The sequence below is a fragment of the Ursus arctos genome, unplaced genomic scaffold (genome assembly GCF_023065955.2).
Source record: "Ursus arctos isolate Adak ecotype North America unplaced genomic scaffold, UrsArc2.0 scaffold_5, whole genome shotgun sequence".
Classification (NCBI taxonomy): domain Eukaryota; kingdom Metazoa; phylum Chordata; class Mammalia; order Carnivora; family Ursidae; genus Ursus; species Ursus arctos.
The window spans coordinates 17,240,725-17,258,579 of record NW_026623067.1 but is presented as its reverse complement, the minus strand read 5'-3'; the positions used below and the strand labels follow the sequence as shown (position 1 = coordinate 17,258,579).

The 17,855-nt window shown below is 44.9% G+C and overlaps 1 protein-coding gene across 4 annotated transcripts in view; it reads right to left on the bottom strand.

The window, feature by feature from the left end:
- AP3S1 (adaptor related protein complex 3 subunit sigma 1) overlaps window positions 1–17,855 on the bottom strand; it is a 136,223-nt gene that overhangs the window by 21,615 nt on the left and 96,753 nt on the right. For 2 of the 4 annotated variants that reach the window (XR_008957569.1, XR_008957568.1), the window contains exon 7: window positions 81–261. The exons of 1 other annotated variant lie outside the window; for it this stretch is intronic. The gene's annotated coding sequence lies outside the window, so the exon portion shown is untranslated. Of the gene's footprint in view, window positions 1–80; window positions 265–17,855 lie in introns of all 4 variants that reach the window. One more of the 4 variants, XR_006410469.3, reaches the window with a different exon arrangement.

Sequence of the window (17,855 nt, the reverse complement as noted above, 5' to 3'; positions counted from 1 at the left end):
GTGCTTTTGTTCTATTTTCTCGCCTGTCACTCCCTCTTCAAATTACCCCGACTGAAATTACAACCATAATATCTCCATACCTTAGAATGGCACTATTCTGTGTACAGGGGCGAATCTGAAGTTCTTGCCCTCCTCGGCCTCTCTCCAAGGTTCGGCGTTCTTCACAGTTGACCATTCTTTTCTGCTGGACCACGGGGACCCAGCTCTCCTTGGTGTCTTCCTCTCTGGTCCATCTCTTCAGATACCTTCGCTAAATCTTCTCTACTGCCCAAATATTAAAGATAGGAATTCCTCAAGGCCTGGCCTTGGACCCTATCCTCTTCTGACTGCACACTCTTTCCCTGAGTGATAGGGACCCTGTCCCATAGGTCCACAGATCACATAGGCTGACAAATCCTACATTTGTGTCTGCAGTCTTTACCCATGAACCCACCTATTCCTTGGCATCTTTACTGTCTCACGGGCTCCTTGTTTTCTCTCCTGACCTGTGGCCCCCACGTCTGCTTCTCTTCTAGGGTTTCCTGCCTTGGGAATTAGCACCTTCTCTTCCCTCGAGTTGCTCAAGCCAGGAAGTTGGGAGTTAGCCATGTTTCCTTCCTCATCCTCATTTCTCGCATCCAATCAAGCACCAGATTTGGAGAGCTACTCACGTTTCCCCTTCTGCACTCCTCACATCCAATCGATTGCCAAGTTTTATCAGTTTTGCCTCCAAAATATCTCCCTGATTTTCCCTCTCCTCAGTAGCTCTATACACTTTCAGGTCAGGCTAACGTGATTCCTGACCTGGAGCCTTGCTGCAGACTCCTAACGGGTCCCCTAGCATGTGATTGCTTATTTGAGGCCTGTCTTATCCACTGACTCTTTCCTCCATGAAGGCAAAGACAAAGACAGTCTTCTTCACCACTTCATTTATAGCTCTTATTACACCCTGGGCATAGTACACGCTCAATAAATCTTTTTATCAAATTAATGAAGGAATATAAGATTCCTGAATTCCAATCCACTACTAGATCACTTTAACCAAACGTATCTATTACTCAGCCCAAAATCCAAAGGAAGGAAAAAAATCTTCCCGTTAGTGATAGAAAGAGGTGTCACAAATTTATGTACTCTGCTTTTCAGCAGCCACATGAAGATACCTTCCTTCCTGAGAGGACCTCGGGACAGAGAAGGGGGTGGGAAACCATGTGATTCGCCCTCATCACACGACAGGCTGGTGGACGGGTCATAATAACGAGACATCCACACTCTCTGGCTCCCATTCAGATCCCTTTTTTCTACATTGCCAAGAAAGGGCCTATGAATGCAGCTTTATACATAAAATGAATCTCACTGTCATAGCAAGTTTATCTGGCTTCCCCTGGGAACCCTAGAATTTTTTTGTGGGTTATAATCATGGTTCACGAGGAGCAGATTATAAAAAGGTAGGAGTGGAAGTAGAAGCTAGCACACTGAGAAGTAAGGCTATCAAACATTGCGCTCGTAATCATTCTTGGGTGAGTCACATTAGATGCCAACCATCCAACACCCTCACAAACGTGCATTGGGCTCCTGGTAAATGTCAGCCACTGTTACAGCAGCTGGGGAGGCAGCAGTGAACGAAACAGCCCAAGTCTCAGCCCTCCGGAAGATGACATTCAAGCCCAGGGAGACAATCAATAAGCAAACAGATTCATAATATTGGGTAGAAATAAAGGTTTTAAATAAATATGGAGCCAGTAAAGGAAAAGAACGTTGGGAGCAGAGGAGCTGTAATTTTAGGCAGAATGGCTACAGAAGAACTCTCTGGAGAAGTGACATTTGAAACAAGTGAGGAAGCAAATCATGCACCGAGCTGGGGCGGGGGGGAAGCGTTACAGGCAGAAAGAAGAGCAAGGACCCCGAGGCAAGAGTGTGCTTAGTGAATTTAAGGAACAGCAAGGAGGCGAGTGTGGCAGAAGTCTGGTGGCAGGTGGGGGTGGAGCAGAGCACGGCCTGGTCATCCAGGGTAAGGTAAGGACTCCAGAGTTTCTTCTCTTTGTGCCAGGAAGCCATCAGAAAGTTGTGAGCAGAAGGGAAAGGATAGAGTCACTTTGTATCTCAAAAGGATTGCTCCAGCAAGGAGACCGTCTCAAGGCAACACACAATGGTATCTCGGACCAGGGTGGTATCAGCTGAAGGTTTTGGGAAGTAGTTGGATTTGAGATACATTTTGAAAGTGGAGGTAAGAAGATCTGCTAAGAGAGGGCATGTGAGCGGAAGACAAGAGCCGAGACTGACTCCAAAGCTTCGACCTGACAAACAGGATACATAGAAATGCCTTTTACTGACACCCAGAATTCTTGCCTAGGATGAGGCATGTGGAGAGAAATCAGGAGTTCTATGTAGATCACACCCACTAGACACTCAAATGGAGACGCTGAGTAGGTTTTCTGGAATTCAGAGGAGATGCTGGGACTATACATAGAAACCTGGGAGTTGTCAATCATTGGGATAGTGTTATGGCTTTAGCCATAGAACTGGATAAAATAATCCAGGAAAGATGTATGCATGGACAGGAGATGGTGCATTCCAAATTTTAGTCTTTGGGAAGATGAAGAGTATTCACCGAAGGACACAGTCAAGGAGAGGCCAGTGAAGTAAGCGGAAAACCAGAGGAATAGAGTCCTGGGACCCACGCAAAGGTGGTGTTTCCAGGGCCTTGTGTTAAAGGCTGCTCAGGGGTTAAGTAAGTCAGATGAGGACATGGTTTAGCTACAGCAAACGGCTTCAGAGCACAAGCCCATAACTTATCTCAGAAGTAAAGAATTTCAGTTCTTGAAGAACCTTACACATCAACCCCTAATTTTAAATATGAGAAAATCGAGATCCAGATGAAGTGAGTTGTCCAAGCTTCTGTAGCTAGTTATAACTAGATTTCCCGATCCTCCGCTTTTCCTAATGTATCGCTTCTCTGACTCCTAGATTTTCAAAATCGTGACCCTGACTCTCATTATCATCCAGGTCAAAGTCAACCAAAGTTGGGTTGTATGTTGTCCATGCTGAAAGAGGCTGAAAATGTAACTGATTTCCTCACAGAAATAGTTAAGTTTAAAAAAACAAAACAAAACTGTTTTGGTTCTTGCAAATAAAATTTGTTTACATAGGGCAGCTCCTTCTCTGGCAATACGTGATAAATTAAAAGTTGGTGTTTAAAGACCAAAGCTGCAAATTCGACGAACATCCTTAAACAGTTCTGCTTTTTCCTCTCTGTTCCAACTCTCTTTTCATGAAACTTACATCCACTAGCATAGAATCAGCTTCCAAAATGTTATTACGAAGGCCAGGAGTCATTTCCAAAACCCAGAGGCCTGGGGAAGATGTAATTATTGCACAGAACTTAAATGTTCGAATCCAAATAAAATCTGTCTTTCAAGACAAGAATCAAAGTTCTATGACTTCTTGTGCTTTTTGGTTAAAAGTATGTAACCAGTTTTCCAGCTATTACTCAGTGGCTTTATAACTCATTATAAGGCTGATTGTTGATTTATGTTGCAAGTTATTAAAGCTGTTTGGTTTAGATAGTAAGGTTCATTCTACGCTGACACTTTTATTTTCGGAATAATATAAACTCACCATTGCTTCAAACATTCCTGTTCTTTCTGGGACTCAAGTTGGCTTTTCCTGAGTTTCCCACAGGCTTGAGTTAGCAAGCACTAAAATTGTTAGAACTGGATTGAGGTCAGGAAGTGCCTACAAGCTGGGCAGCCTCCACTTGCCTTGAGGTACTTAGTCTGCAGTTCTATTTGAAGGCTGCAGCTCCCTCCGATCTTACAAAAGAGACACTCAGGTACTTTGGCAGTGCCGTGCACACTTTACATTAGAGAACTATATCGTCTTTAAAGAAGATGTTCTTTGTCATAGAAGCCTTTCTACTGATTCTTTTAACTTCCTTCATCACTTTGAATGGGACAGAGTGACTCCATCGGGTTCACTTCACTGATCACGAGGAAGAGGCTGGCGATCGGGCCAGGGCATGTGAAGAGCACGTATGCCGCTCTCTCTCATATGTTGAGCAGCTACTATGAGCTACCATGGAAGCCCGGACCTTATACACACGTGTCTCATTTACCCCTTATGGCCCTGTGGGCATTTGTTTGTATCTCCAGTGTACAAACAAGGAAACCGAGGCTCAGCGAGCTTCAGCAATCTGCTCAAGGACACAGAGCTGAGAATCGGCAGAGCCAGGATTGAAATCCAGGTCTGCGTGTCTTCAAGTCCATGATATTTCCATCATTTAGCATGGTTCTCATAAGAAGCATTTGCCATGTGGGGTACCTGACTGGCTCAGTCAGTTAAGCCTCTGACTCTTGGTTTTGGCTCAGGTGGTGATCTCAGGGTGGTGCAATCAAGCCCTGCCTGGGGCTCCATGCTCAGCATGGACTCTGCTTGAGATTCTTTCTCTCTTCCCCTCCCCCCCACTAGCACACTCTCCCTCCCTCCCTCTCCCAAACAAATAAATAAATTAATTAATTAATAATTTTTTTTTAAAAAGGGAGAACCATTCTCCTTATTTATTAATGTTGGGAAAGAACATTTCAATGAAATATAAATATTGAATACGTTCACTTTTTGAAATGAAGGAAGCTCCCTGCTACCCTCAATTCTTTCATTCTCCTTATTGAGCTTCTGTAACTGATCTCATAACTGCAGAGTTCTGCAGGGTTTTCTGTCACATAATTTAATCTAACAGGGGCAGCTTAACAGATTCTATATTTCCAAAGGGGACACGAAATATACAAATGTGTTCCATGTCCCTTATAATGGGGAGAGAAACCTTAAACCACTGATGCCCGCAGAGTAAATTGTAGCAGTTGGGGATATTTAAAAGGAAAATAAGATATTGCATTTTCCTGTGAAAATTTTGAAAAATTGCCTCAATTAGGCAACTCATCTGGTTTGTGGGAACATGACAATGTTATTACTGACGTCATTTGTGCTGGCCTGTGCCATGCTGCCTAATTCCACCCAGGACCAGCCAGCCAGTGTGGCATCCGCCCACCCCATGAGGGCTGCTCCCCCCCTGCGGCTGCTTCCCCCCTGCCCGCCCTCACCCTTCCCAGTAGTTACTACTTGGGAAACTGTTTCTCCTCCAATTCCTTCCAAGATATAACGCTGAGATTACAAGGAGAGAGGCAATTGGTTCAGCTGTGCCATAATGAAAGTCTTGGAGAAGTAAGATGAAAAGGAAAGAAAAAAGAATCGTAAAAGAACACAAAGGAGAGAATGTATCAGTAAAGAGCAGTTTGCTCCGCTGGCCAATGATATAACTTGGGAGAATTTTTGCCGCAAGTATTTGCTAACTACTGAATTTAATTAAAGTAACCTTGGTGATTGAAACCACAATCCACTATTAAAGGTTTGTGTGTAAAGCACTGGAAAGGAGATCAGTAGTTCATAATAACATAACTTGTAAGGAAGAAGTTAAAAATGTGTTCATGGGCAAAGGACGGCTGCTGCCATCTTGCCAGGGTGAGGTCCCTCTACTTGCTCTGCTAGCACGGTTTATTTCTTCAATTAGAATTGGAAATTTCATTTGGTCTTCTTTCGATCCAACTACACATTTACTTAACCACACAGAAATATTTACTGATTACTTCTTGTATATACTAGAATCTGGGCTAAGCAAGTCTAGGGATGTACAAAAAGGGTTCCAATGGAAGATGGAACGTGATTGAGTGCCATCAGAGAAATGTGAACTATCCTCAAGACCAAAAAGCATACAAGGCACTCAGGGGAGAACAGCCCTCACTGGCTGCCAGACAGATGCCAAGGAGGCCGAGCTGCATATTAGCTAAGGACACATACTCAGGAACTGAGCATCAACCTTGTGCCTCCATTAATCAGGTTTCTTGCCTCCTCGAAGATGGTTTCCTCATTCCTAAACGGGAGACAAAATGCTGCTTCCTTCAGAGGGTGACCACGAAGATGAATTGAAATAATCTAGGTGAAGAGTTTTGTACAGTGCCTGGCACCTGGCAAGTGCTAAAGGATCTTTCACGCTAGTATCACTGTGCCCAATGTACCTGTTAGGATGATCAAGGTTAATCAGTAAAGGCTGACTTTCACTAATAGAAGCAAATAAACAAATAAAAAAGAATGTATTGGTAGTTTAAGGGGATAGCCTGTAGATTCAAGACAAGAGCTTAAAGAATCAGGTCATGGAAGAAACAGGAGATCAAGGCCAAATCGGGGTTTGATATAACAGGAAAGAATGAAGAGTCTTTTGAGGAGATCACTGTCACTGGTTTTCAATCTTAGTATCACTTGGCTCAGATTTACTTTCCAGGGAGAAAGTACAAGATCGGCGAACATCCTGGACACGTGATTGGCCACACCCACTTCCTGGACAGGGGAATGAAGGGGTGAAGAGTCAGAGGAGACTTCTCTCTGAAGCTGTGGTGTTTGTTGGTCAAGAGGAAGAGAAGAAGGGGCATTCACAGTGAAAAGTATAAAGCTGAGGGGCCACAACTGAGCAGCCCAGCACTTCTGACGACCGGCTCAGAGCTGCCTGAATCTTTGGTCAGGGAGAAAGAGGATTGTGGCGAGGTGGATGGATAGGACTGGATTTTCCAGGGCTACCTGGAAAGCCAAGAAAGGAGTTCAGAGTTGGTGTGAAAGAAACTGAGAAGCCACTGAAGGGAGCTGAAGATTAAACAGAGACAGATGCACATTTCACATTTCATAGTTTTGCACATCTTGTAGGGTTTGGCAGGGCTGGGTGATATGATTTGGAAAGGGGAGAAATAAAAAACAGTTTAGACTCCAGAACTCTGTAGGAGGTGATGAAGTGCTAAAACAGGGTGGCGATGTTGGGAAAGGACAAAAAGTTCCAGGTAAGGGAGATGCTGCCTTTTTCTTTCAGAGAAAAAGAATATTTCAAAAGTCAACAGGATAGCTAGAATCAAAATGGCAGACAATAACAAGTGTTGGAGAGGATGTAGAGAAGTTGAAACCCTATATATACTGCTGGTGGGAATGGAAAATGGTACAGCCACTTTGGAAGACTCTGGCAGTTCCTCAAATAATTAAACTTCGAGTTATCACATGACCCAGACATTCTACTCCTAGGTATATGCCTAATAAAAATGAAAACATATGGTCACACAAAGACTTGGACACAAATACAACAGCATTCTCCATGACATCCAAAAAAGTAGAAACAAGCCAAAGATCCATCAACCATGTATGGTCCATGAATGGAGAAACAAAATGTGATATATCCATACAATGAAATATTTGGCCATAAAAAAAGGAGTGAAGTACTGATATCTGCTACAACATGGATGAATCTGGAAAACATTAGGCCAAATGAAAGAAGACAGTCACCAAAAAACACATATTGTATGATTTTATTCACGTGGAATTCCAGAATAAGCAAATCTACAGAGCCACAATGTAAAGCAGAGTTTGCTTAAGGCTGGGGTTGGGGGTGGGCACTGGGAGAGCATAGGGGTGACAGCTAAAAGGGACAGCGTTTGTTTTGGAGGTGATGAAATGTTCTAAAATTGACTCTGGGGATGGCTGCACATGTCTGTGACTCTCCTAGAAGCCATTGAATTGTACACCTGGAATGGACAAAGTGTAAAATGTCTATTATATCTCAATTAATTTTTTTTAAGTCAACAGGATGTGGCGATTTAGTATAATGGGAGATGAAGTAGAAGACTGAGTCCAAGACAGTTCCAAGGCAAACTATTTGGGTCAGCGGGGAGGGTAGCATAACAACAGAAAGAAGAAAGTCAGGAGAAGGAGACAGAACCTGGCTGGGTGGCATAAAGACTAGCACATTGCCTGTTGCACAGGTCAAGTCTGCAGTGGCTGTGAAAGAAGCAGGTAGCTTATCAATGTGACCAAGAAAAAAGGATGTGAGAATGCGCTTGGGCCAGCTATGTATGGTCCTTCTTCTTGGGGACCCAGGCTTCTTTTAGAATGACAGAGGGACACAGAGGGACCCGATTCCAAGAAGGCTGCCAACCCCACACGGGTTTAGAAGTAGAAGGAAGATTTTCATCAGCAGGTTATTCATAATATAACGTTGCTGTTACTACAGTACTTGCTTGAACTGTGCTATTAATTACACATCTTGGCTGGTCCATCCCGAAGTCTGTATCCCCCATCCCAGCTAGCTTGCTGACCTGCACTTGAGGGTTGCTCAGTAATTTTTATAGTAATTTCACATCTCAGTGTAGATTTTCACTAATCTACCAAACATTTGAAATACAAAGATAGTCCATAGATGATGATTTAATCAGATCACTGGCCAATCTCTACACATTGTGTAAAACTTGGAAACACATACCTGGGTCAGACCCAGTCTGACACAAGAGAGGCTATAATCATTCTTCCTGCTGCAGTGACAAAAACACATTCTTCTCTCTATTGAGAAGGTAAGTAAATCTGCATAGTAATGATTGTCCCAGGGTCTGAACCTGGCACTTTATGTACATTGTCTTATTTAATGCTCATACTGATGAGGACAGAGGCCCAGAAAAGCAAAGGGGATGTGCCCAAGATCACTTAGCTGGGATCCAAAACCAGACCGCTCTGTTTACAAAGACTGGGTTGGTAGCTAGTACATTACAATGGCCTCGAGTGTATAAAACTCCATTAGCGTTATGTCTTGCATTTATGAGCACTTATTTATGAGTGTTAAATGCTTTTGAATGACGAACTGTCACTCACTCAATAATGCTTTTGGACAGTGGTGGTTTCCCAACCAAGGTGAATAGTTATACTGCACGACAGTTCTCACAGCTGGGGAGTTGCCCCAACAGAACCAAGTATAGCAGCTCCCTGTCACTCAAGGATGGGAAATCCTGAAGCCAGCCTAGTGTGCTGCCTTACCTTTCAAGCACTTTAACACTGACCACCTCTACACTGGATATTGCCAAACAATTCATTCTCCCTCTTGATTTTGAAGACCATGCTCATTTAAAAGGAAATGTAATTCATATGTTTGTGGTTCCTTTACACTTAAATCACCAACAATATGGTTTTTTTGCAATAGCTACTAGATGTTCAAATGTTCTTTGGAGACATTTTTTTTTTCATGAGGGCAGGAAGCTGATTTGGACAAGAGTAATCACCAAAAGGTTTAAGTTCACAACTTAAAAATTCAAGCCCATACGGTTTAAATTGTAAACTTGCCCATTCCTTATTCTGAAAGGGCCCCAAAGAGCAATAATAGCAAGGATCTGGCAAGTATTAATGCATGAACATCTGGAAAAGGGGGTGGAGGGAGGAACGAGAGGAGAGGACAATGACTGATATGGATGCCATCGGGCCAGCGGGCCAGCGCAGGGTCCCTTGACAGATCCAGAAGACACAGTGTCCTTGGAATCCTGATGTTCTCATTGTGAAGTCAACAATGGCAGCAGCGGCCAGAAGAACACACCAGGAGCCATGAGGGAATTCATGGCTGAAAACAGAGCAGAGACTTAGATCCATATTTTATATAAAATTGAAAATCTGTGGCTGGACCCAGAGGCTCCTATTTGTTCAAATGTCCTATGAAAAGGTCTCTCTTTCTGCTGGGTTATGGCAAAATCTCAATCTGGGATACAAGTAGGAGAATATGGAAAGCTAATTTTTCAGAATTTGTGGATTAAACAATAACGTTCTTGATGAGACCTCTATAATACAGTGCTTTATTGTATGCTTATTTTGATCTTGATTTAGAAGGGACTGAGGATTTTCTCAGTTGTAATAAATATCACAAAATGGAAATAAATTTTGACTAGCTTGAAAAAAAAAAGAGAAAAAATCTGTCCATAAAAATTGTTGAAATGTAAATTTTTCAATCATTAATTATAGATAATGGAGAACAAAGACCAAGTACCATATAAAATCCAACCACATGGCGTTCTCTGGGAGAAAAATTAAAATTACATTATTCCTAGTTAAGGGACAAGTTGTAGAATTAACAATCAAAAATGCATGATGGGTTTCCTCCGTAACATCATGGGCCTCACAGAGACATTGGCAACACTGGAGAACAGGAAGTTATTGTCCTATAGACAAATTCCACAGTAGTTGGGATGACCCTGAGTTCCATATTATTCACATATATATCTCTGTCAAGTGCTGTTTCTAGCCTCATTACCAGGGAAAGATGTAATTTGAGGAATGGGGGCAGGAGGGCTGGGAGAAGAGAAAGCCCAGGGAGGCTCTAGGAACCAGGGAATACAGGAAGAGAAAAGATGTCTATCGTGGCTTGAGGGGTCTTCATCTATTTTGTTGCTTCACCACTTGGAAGCTCTAGAGCAGGAGAGAGAGATGACAGGGGAGGCCCAGAAGTGCCATACGGAACTTCTGCCCAGGGGTGGTTGGCCAGCCCTAGTCACACACCCTGACTTAACTGCAAGGGGCCCTGGGAAGTGGAGGAAGTCATGGATAGTTGGTGAGCACCAAGTGTTTCTGCCTCAAGCACCTACCTGACCTATTATACCTGTACTTTGACTTCCTTTGGGTCTCTTTAGCCCAGTTATTTGTGAATTCACTGAGTTAAGTCAGCAACCTCCCAACAATTCCCAACTCCACAAAGTGAATCAACAGATAGAACAGGGCATGGAAGGAATTTCCGGGACTGACAGTGTTCCTACCACATGAGGCCTGAGGTACAACGTGGAGCAAACAGGGAGTTTCCTGTCAGTGTCTAGGCATCATTTACACTATGTCTGGATCAAGTAACATGGAAATTGAGAGAAGATGGTTTCAACAGATGCTGCATTCTCAACTGACTTTTCCACGTCTCTGTAAGAAGTATGTATCATTTTCACTGGGAAAGAAGACTGGCAAAGAGGTTCCAGGTTCAACTTGATGGAAAGAAGGATGGAGCTCCTAGGGAGCGTGCCCTGGAGTGCATGGGTGGAAGAGCACGTAAGCACGTACTGTGTGTTCTGTGTGAGTCTCATTCATGGAATACCGCAGAGGCTGTGTGGTTACACAAGGCACGTCCCTTATGCTGCCAGCCCATTATTTCCAACGTGAGCAAACAATGCTACTGTGATGCTAAATGGGGCCACCCTGAAAGAGCAGAGAGGGGACAGAAAAGAAGGCTCCCCTGTGGACCAATAAATATGGAAGCCAGGGCAGTGGTAAGTAACCTAGAGAGCAAACACAAGGGCTGAGGCAGTCTATAACCACCAAATACTGAACATAAATATATCTATATGTCTTAGCCTTCGGATTTATCATGAGGTTACATGTAATGGTAATGCTCCGAAAACACTGCCTTGTGAACTTAGTAGCAGAAATTCCAGTGCTTTCTGTCCAGGGTTCTCTGGCCCCAGGTATCTTTGTGTGGTGTTAACAACAGGAATCAGAAATTTACTGCTGCTGCTGCTGACACCACAGCTTCTGGAAGAGATTCAGGACTCGGTCCCTCGAGGCCAGTGGGGGCCAAGGGTAGGATGTAGAAGACAAGATGTGCGTTCTTGAATGGCCTAACTTTTCCAACTCATTACACGTACTTGACACATGCTGGGCATGGAATATTGTCAGCTGATTGTGGTAAGGTGGGTTCTCCAGGGGCAGATGCTGAGATGATGTTTTGGGCATAAGATGTCTGTCAGGAATCAACTTCTATGACAGGAGGGAAGGATTGGCAGAGGGGATGTCAAACAGTGACACAGGCCAACCCAGTGGGGGAGCTCTGGAGCTGACCCAAAATAAATGTCTAGGACTTCATATATCCTTAAAATAGATGGCTAGCCCAATGTTCAGTCACCAGATGAAGACTGCCCCAGGGCGGGCGTGACCTCAGGCAAAGCAACTTTGCAACTGAGACAGAGCCTGAAGAAGCTGACAGTTGGAGGCTGTCTGCTGATTGTACTTCCCACTGCTAGTCAGCAAATCATGCCTTGAAGTGGGATCTCTCCAGGGTGTAAATCGGTGTCTACTATGCTGATGGGTTAGTCCAAACCAGGGAGGAGGGGAAAGAGATGAGAAGATGAAAAGATGTGAATGGGACAAGGAGTGAGGAAGCTGGAGCCACCTGGAGTGTGAGGTCAAATCCCACTCTTGGTTTTGAGCCTGGGACACTGGAGTCAGAGGTCACTTGTTCCCGTCCAGCCTCCACCACAATGACCAGCTCCATGGAGCCTCCAACAGCCTGACAGGCCTTGCCTCTTGTAACGTGAACCACTTGGCCTTGGCCTCAACTTCCTCAAAGTAGATGAGGCATGGGGCCACTCCTTGCCCACACTTATACAAGCCAGAATGGAGAGAGGTGGGCAAGGTCTTATTTGACCACCCAAATATAAATTCTTCTGCCCTTCTCTCAGAAGACATGTTGGCTCTCCTACCTCCCCATCTTAGCTCTTTCCCCCACACCTTCAACTGCACTCTCTAAGAAAGCCATAGCACCTAAGTTTCTGCCTCGGGCTCCTCTCTTTGAAGAACCCAGGCTAAGATTATTTGTTTCTTAGGTTAGGACAATATGTGTCTGGACCAAATTTTCCCATGCAGCCGAACAGCCAGTCATGTGCAAATGCTTTAGCTAGTCCAGGACCTCGAGACTATTACTGCTCAGAAAGAAACCCCCCACCCATTAGGGGAACATCTACTTTCTGATATTACCCCTTCCCTACTCTCCCTTGTAATCAGAGGTTTAATGCCTGCAAATCTGCACTAAGCCCTTGCCTTTCACTATGACCAAACAATTAAAAACTCAGGGAAGGGGGCGCCTGGGTAGCGCAGTCGTTAGGCGTCTGCCTTTGGCTCAGGGCGTGATCCCGGCGTTCCAGGATCGAGTCCCACATCGGGCTCCTCCGCTGGGAATCTGCTTCTTCCTCTCCCATCCCCCCTGCTGTGTTCCCTGTCTCACTGGCTGTCTACCTCTGTCAAATAAATAAATAAATAATCTAAAAAAAAAAAAAAAAACTCAGGGAAGAACTTACATCATTTTCTTCCCAACTCAGAATGCTGAAACTATTAAGCATGCTTGTGTTTCTTCTTTGAAGATGAGGAACTCAAGAAGATAGAGATCAAGAAACGCTTCTATGTCCCCAACCTTCATCTGGTATCTGGTGTCCGATAGAGAAGTATTGCTCCCTTTGTTCAGCCAGACATCCGACCTCCGACACACCTACAAGAGCACTTTCAGATGTGCCTTCATGAGGAATTCCTTGGGGCTTTGGTGGAACTGGGCCAAATGAAAACTGAAGTCTATTATACCAAGCAGTATGGTTTACAATTCCAAATAGATTATTACCAGACCAATGTGATGCAGCCAATGGAGCCTCCTGGCAACAGGGCTTATTTTCAAGTGTCACTCATGGTTCAGCAATGGATGCACACCTACATATACGATAACGTAGCTGAATCACCTGCTAGAGATTAAGTGAGTCTTTCTCTCCCCCTTTAAGACCCTGAAAGCCATTCCATCTGAAGGAAGAAGTGCTGGAGTAGCTAACCTTGGAATTGGGGTAGGATTCTGTCAACCCCAAACTGTCAGGAGGCAAAAATGAAGCAAAAGCGTTTGTTTGAGATCAAAGAATTGCAACTCAGGGCACACAGAATTGGGCAGCAACTCAAATAGTGTCCCCCCGGGGAGCAAAAGTCAGGGGTTTTTAAAGACAAAAAAAGGAATTCTTGTATAAGTTGTTTACAAAGAATTCTGATTGGTGTTAGCAGAAGAAAGCTCACTGTGGCTAAACAGAATTGGCTGCTAAAGCTCTCCCTACACAAATTCTGTTTCTGTAGCAAGTTGCAGGTGTTCTTGCAGAGTCCTTGGGGTATTTGTGGTTTGGCCCAGTTCAAAAGTTCATGGTTCCACCACGAGAGCGTGTGGAAGGCCCACATCCCTAGCAGCCTCCTGGCTCCATTTTAAAGCCCCTGACATAAGTGACTCCATTTTATTTCACCTTTTCATGGTCTTACTGTTGGAAAGGAGAGCAGGATCAGCCTTTGGGTGTCCAACACTGTTACACTGCAGAACATCCCCAGCTCACCCCCAGATCCCACGAGCCCTTGAGGCTCTGGGACAACTGGGGTTGGTCAGAACTTGCAGCTACCTTCAGCCAGAAGGGGAGGAGCCCATTCTCTAGGGAGGAGCTGGGATCCAAGAGAAAGAGGGCAGCACTCACCGGGACAGCCTCCGACTACGGAAGCCATAAGCTCTGTTCTCTCCTTGTCTCCTTCTGCTTTCCCCTCCAACAGGACAGAAGCAGAAGCTTCACCTTAGAATGCAGCATGAGGCTCCGAGGAAATAACACGAAATCAAGAGAGCTTGTCAAAACATCAGGCTGTCACTGCACGAAAGCAGAGCCCGAGACAGCTGTCCAGATGTTCCCACTCAGATGTCTCCTGACTGGGGTCTCCATGTGCTCTCTCCTCCTGTGGCCACAGCTCCTTTCAGGATTCTGCGAACAGGGACCTTATTTTGAAAGGACATTTTTTTTTTCTCCCAAAGGGCAGGAGAAATAAAACAAGAGGAGGACCAGCTTCATTGAAATTGAACGCCGGGTGTGCAGGGAGCAAGAACTCCAGGCTGAGAAAGAGGCCACTTGAGTCCAGACTGTCCTTGCCAAGGGGAGACATTTGTGGGAACCCCAGTAAGGCCCAATCTCCTCAGACTGTGGAGTTCTCAGCTCTGAGAATGAGGGTGTTTGCCTCTACCAGAGATTTTCAAACTTGTTTGTTGTACAGCATAGCACTCTTTATTCAAAACAGATTTTTAAAAAAGAAGAAGTAGAAGGAAGGAAACTGCTGTTGTTGAACTTGGAAAGGAGACAGCTGAAAACTGATGGCCTAAAGGATTGCTGAAGGCCCGGACTGAAAATGCCCAAGGGTACTCTTCTCTTCTGTCCTGCACCCCCCCACCCCCAGAGACGGTATTTTGTCCACCGTGCAGCATAGAGGCAACCCCAGTGAATGTTAAACTTGCAAAGTGATAGTCCAACATTGGAACTGTTATTCTGTTTTGGCAGAAGAAAAGAAGGATGAAAAACGATCTGTGCCACGCTTTGTGACAGCTGGTTGTAAATGTGGCCACGAAGGGAAAACCCTTGATAAACAGGAGGAGAAAATGTGTTGAAGAATTTTGTACCAGGATTTGCGTATTATGAGTTTGCAGAGGAGGAAATGAGAACCCCACATATGGCTCTGTAGTTGAGATCCTCCGTTTGCTCAAGGTTTAGAGAGTTACCAAGGACCCCTCTGTTCTGCAAGATCGGTCTTCAGTCCCTTCCTTGTCTTCCATCTACCATTAAAGACACCTTCATTCCACCTTGGCTCAAACCAACAGATCACAAACTCAGAGAAGAGGTCTCTGGCCTCCAGAATCTTCTTCAGCACGCTGTCAGTAGCTTCCAAGGGTCTGGTTTTCCTTAGACACTGGAGAGGGGTCTAGGTAGATCCATTTGGTGCCGTGATTCACCAGCTGGTAAAATCTGAAGGTGGAGCTCTAAGCATGCAGCTGGCTGAGAACCACTAATATACAAATCTGTAGTGTTCCTGCAATTATCCAAATGTGGAAGAAAAAGATTCTACGTATATGCCTCTTGGGAATCAGTCAGCCTATCAGCACTGAATGAACTTCGTGGGGGCAAGGTAACATTCAAAATAGTTCCCAAGTGCTACGTCACATGAATGGGCAAAGCAGCAGGGATGAGGGGCTGGAGTGAATCCTGGAGAGCTCCTGTTTGGCCAAGTTGGTAGATGATGTTATGGGTAGAATTGTATGCCCCTCCCTCCAATTCATAGGTTGAAATCCTGACTCCTAGTACCTCGGATGTGACCTTATTTGGAAGAGAATCACCACGGTGGATGTACCTAAGATGAGATCATCGTGGAGTAGTTTGGGTCCCCAATCCAAATGATTGTTGTGCTTATAAAAAGGGGGTGTTTGGACCCAGACCTCACACAGGAAGAGCACCGTGTGAACATGATGGCAGAGATCAGGGTGACCATCTCTGATCAGGCGACAAGCCAATGAACACCAAAGATTGTTAGCAAATGACCAGGAGCTAGAGGAGAAGCCTGGATAGATCCTCCCCGAAAAGCACCTTCGGAGGGAACGCCTGGATCTTGGACGTCTAGCCTCAGAATTGTAAGACAATACATTTCTGTTGTGTAAGCCAGCCGGTGTGGTACTTCGTTAGAGGAATCCTAGCAAACTAATACGGATGGTTAGGAGGTCTGAGAGTCCCAGCGACGGAGAACAGATGGCAGAGGAAGAACATTTGGTGGCTTGGGACAGTGTCTATTGACCACTAGGTATGAAAGCATGTCAGTATTTTCCCAATCGGTTTGACTATACCATTGCACACGAGCCGATCGTCAGGCCTCTTAGGAAGATCGTGGGGTGCTCACAGTTTCTCGCTTTCTGAGTCGTGTCAGAAGGGGAGAGAGAACCATCTTTTCTGGAAAGTGAAGGAATGCGCCTGCTTTAATAGGGGGGTTCGAGAAGGTTTTTACTTAGGGAGATTTTAGCTTTGTGAATAACCATTCGGTATTGTGAACCTACTACCTGCTGCTCAGACGGGCCAGGAGCTGACAGAGGGGAGCAGAAGCCCAAGACTCAGCCTCGGATTCCCTGCAACTTACGGTCTGCTTGCAAAGATACGATTATGTCGCTTGAAAGAGAAGTTTTTATAAAGCGATGGAAACTTAAGTGCAATATGATTCCCATAAGTTGTTGTTATTTTAAGAACCAGCTCGGGTGACTAACCATGGATTCAAGATCCCTATCAGTCCTGTTTCATGGACAGCCGCGAAATGCTCGGGCTCTCAGTTCACATCTTCGTTCCTCCTTCCCTGGCTTGAGTTTGCAAGTTGTTCAGAATATTTGGATGTGAGCAACTTTTTCAGATTGTGGGATCTTTCTAAAGGAACCGGAACAGGGGCGCCTGGGTGGCTCACTTGGTGAAGCGTTTGCCTTCAGCTCAGGTCATGATCCCAGGGTCCTGGGGATCAGGCTCTCTGCTCAGCGGGGAATCTACTCGTCTCCCTCTCTTAGCCCTCCCCCTGCTCCTGCTCTCTCTTTCTCTCTCTCTCAAAAAAAATAAAGAAAATCTTAAAAAAAAAAAAAAAGAACTGGGACAAATCCCAATGCTTTCTACTTATGATATCAATGTTCTTCTCACAAATTTTTTTTAAGTCTCAATCTGGACATTTGAATTCAGTTTACATTTTAAGTTCATTTTCTGTGAGCCCTTCCTGGTTGTGAAATGTTAGCGTGGTTAGTTTGTGTTCCGTTAACTTCTGCTCAAGCCTGTCAAGTTTTCTCGGGTGCTGAGGGCATGTGGATGTGGGCCAGACCCATAAATGTTGGCTGTGCGCTGACCCTTTCTAGCAAATGCCGATGGGGAGTTCTCCATATGTCCAGGAAAGCAGGTCTGATGGACGGAAGGGGAGGGAGTGGGCGGGGCTGAACCATAGGCAGCGATAGGTCTTCCCAGAAGTGGCAGAATTCACCAAGGGACATATGGGGACATGGGGCCGGCCGGGAACATGGTGCACTTTTTAGCCCCATTCACACCAGGGTGGAGCACAGGCTCGGTGTTATCTCCTCTGAATGCAAATGTGCATGAACTGGGAGGATGGGGACATGCTCCCATCTCTCAGAGTCAACACTTGACTTGCTGTAATCAGATGTTCATCAGCTCTGGGCCTGGCACACAGGAAAGCAATGACAGATAGAAATGAGGAGGATAAAGGCACCAGGAAATAGGAGTGACCACGGTTTTTGTTGCTTGTGGCTGAACTCTGATGATTTCTGTTTTGACTGGTTTCCTATGCAGCGTCAGTTTCCAGGATAAAGGACATTTTCAAGGTCATATATCACTTCACGGTGGAGCTGGGTCCGTTTAGACAATGCCCATGGTGCCTCA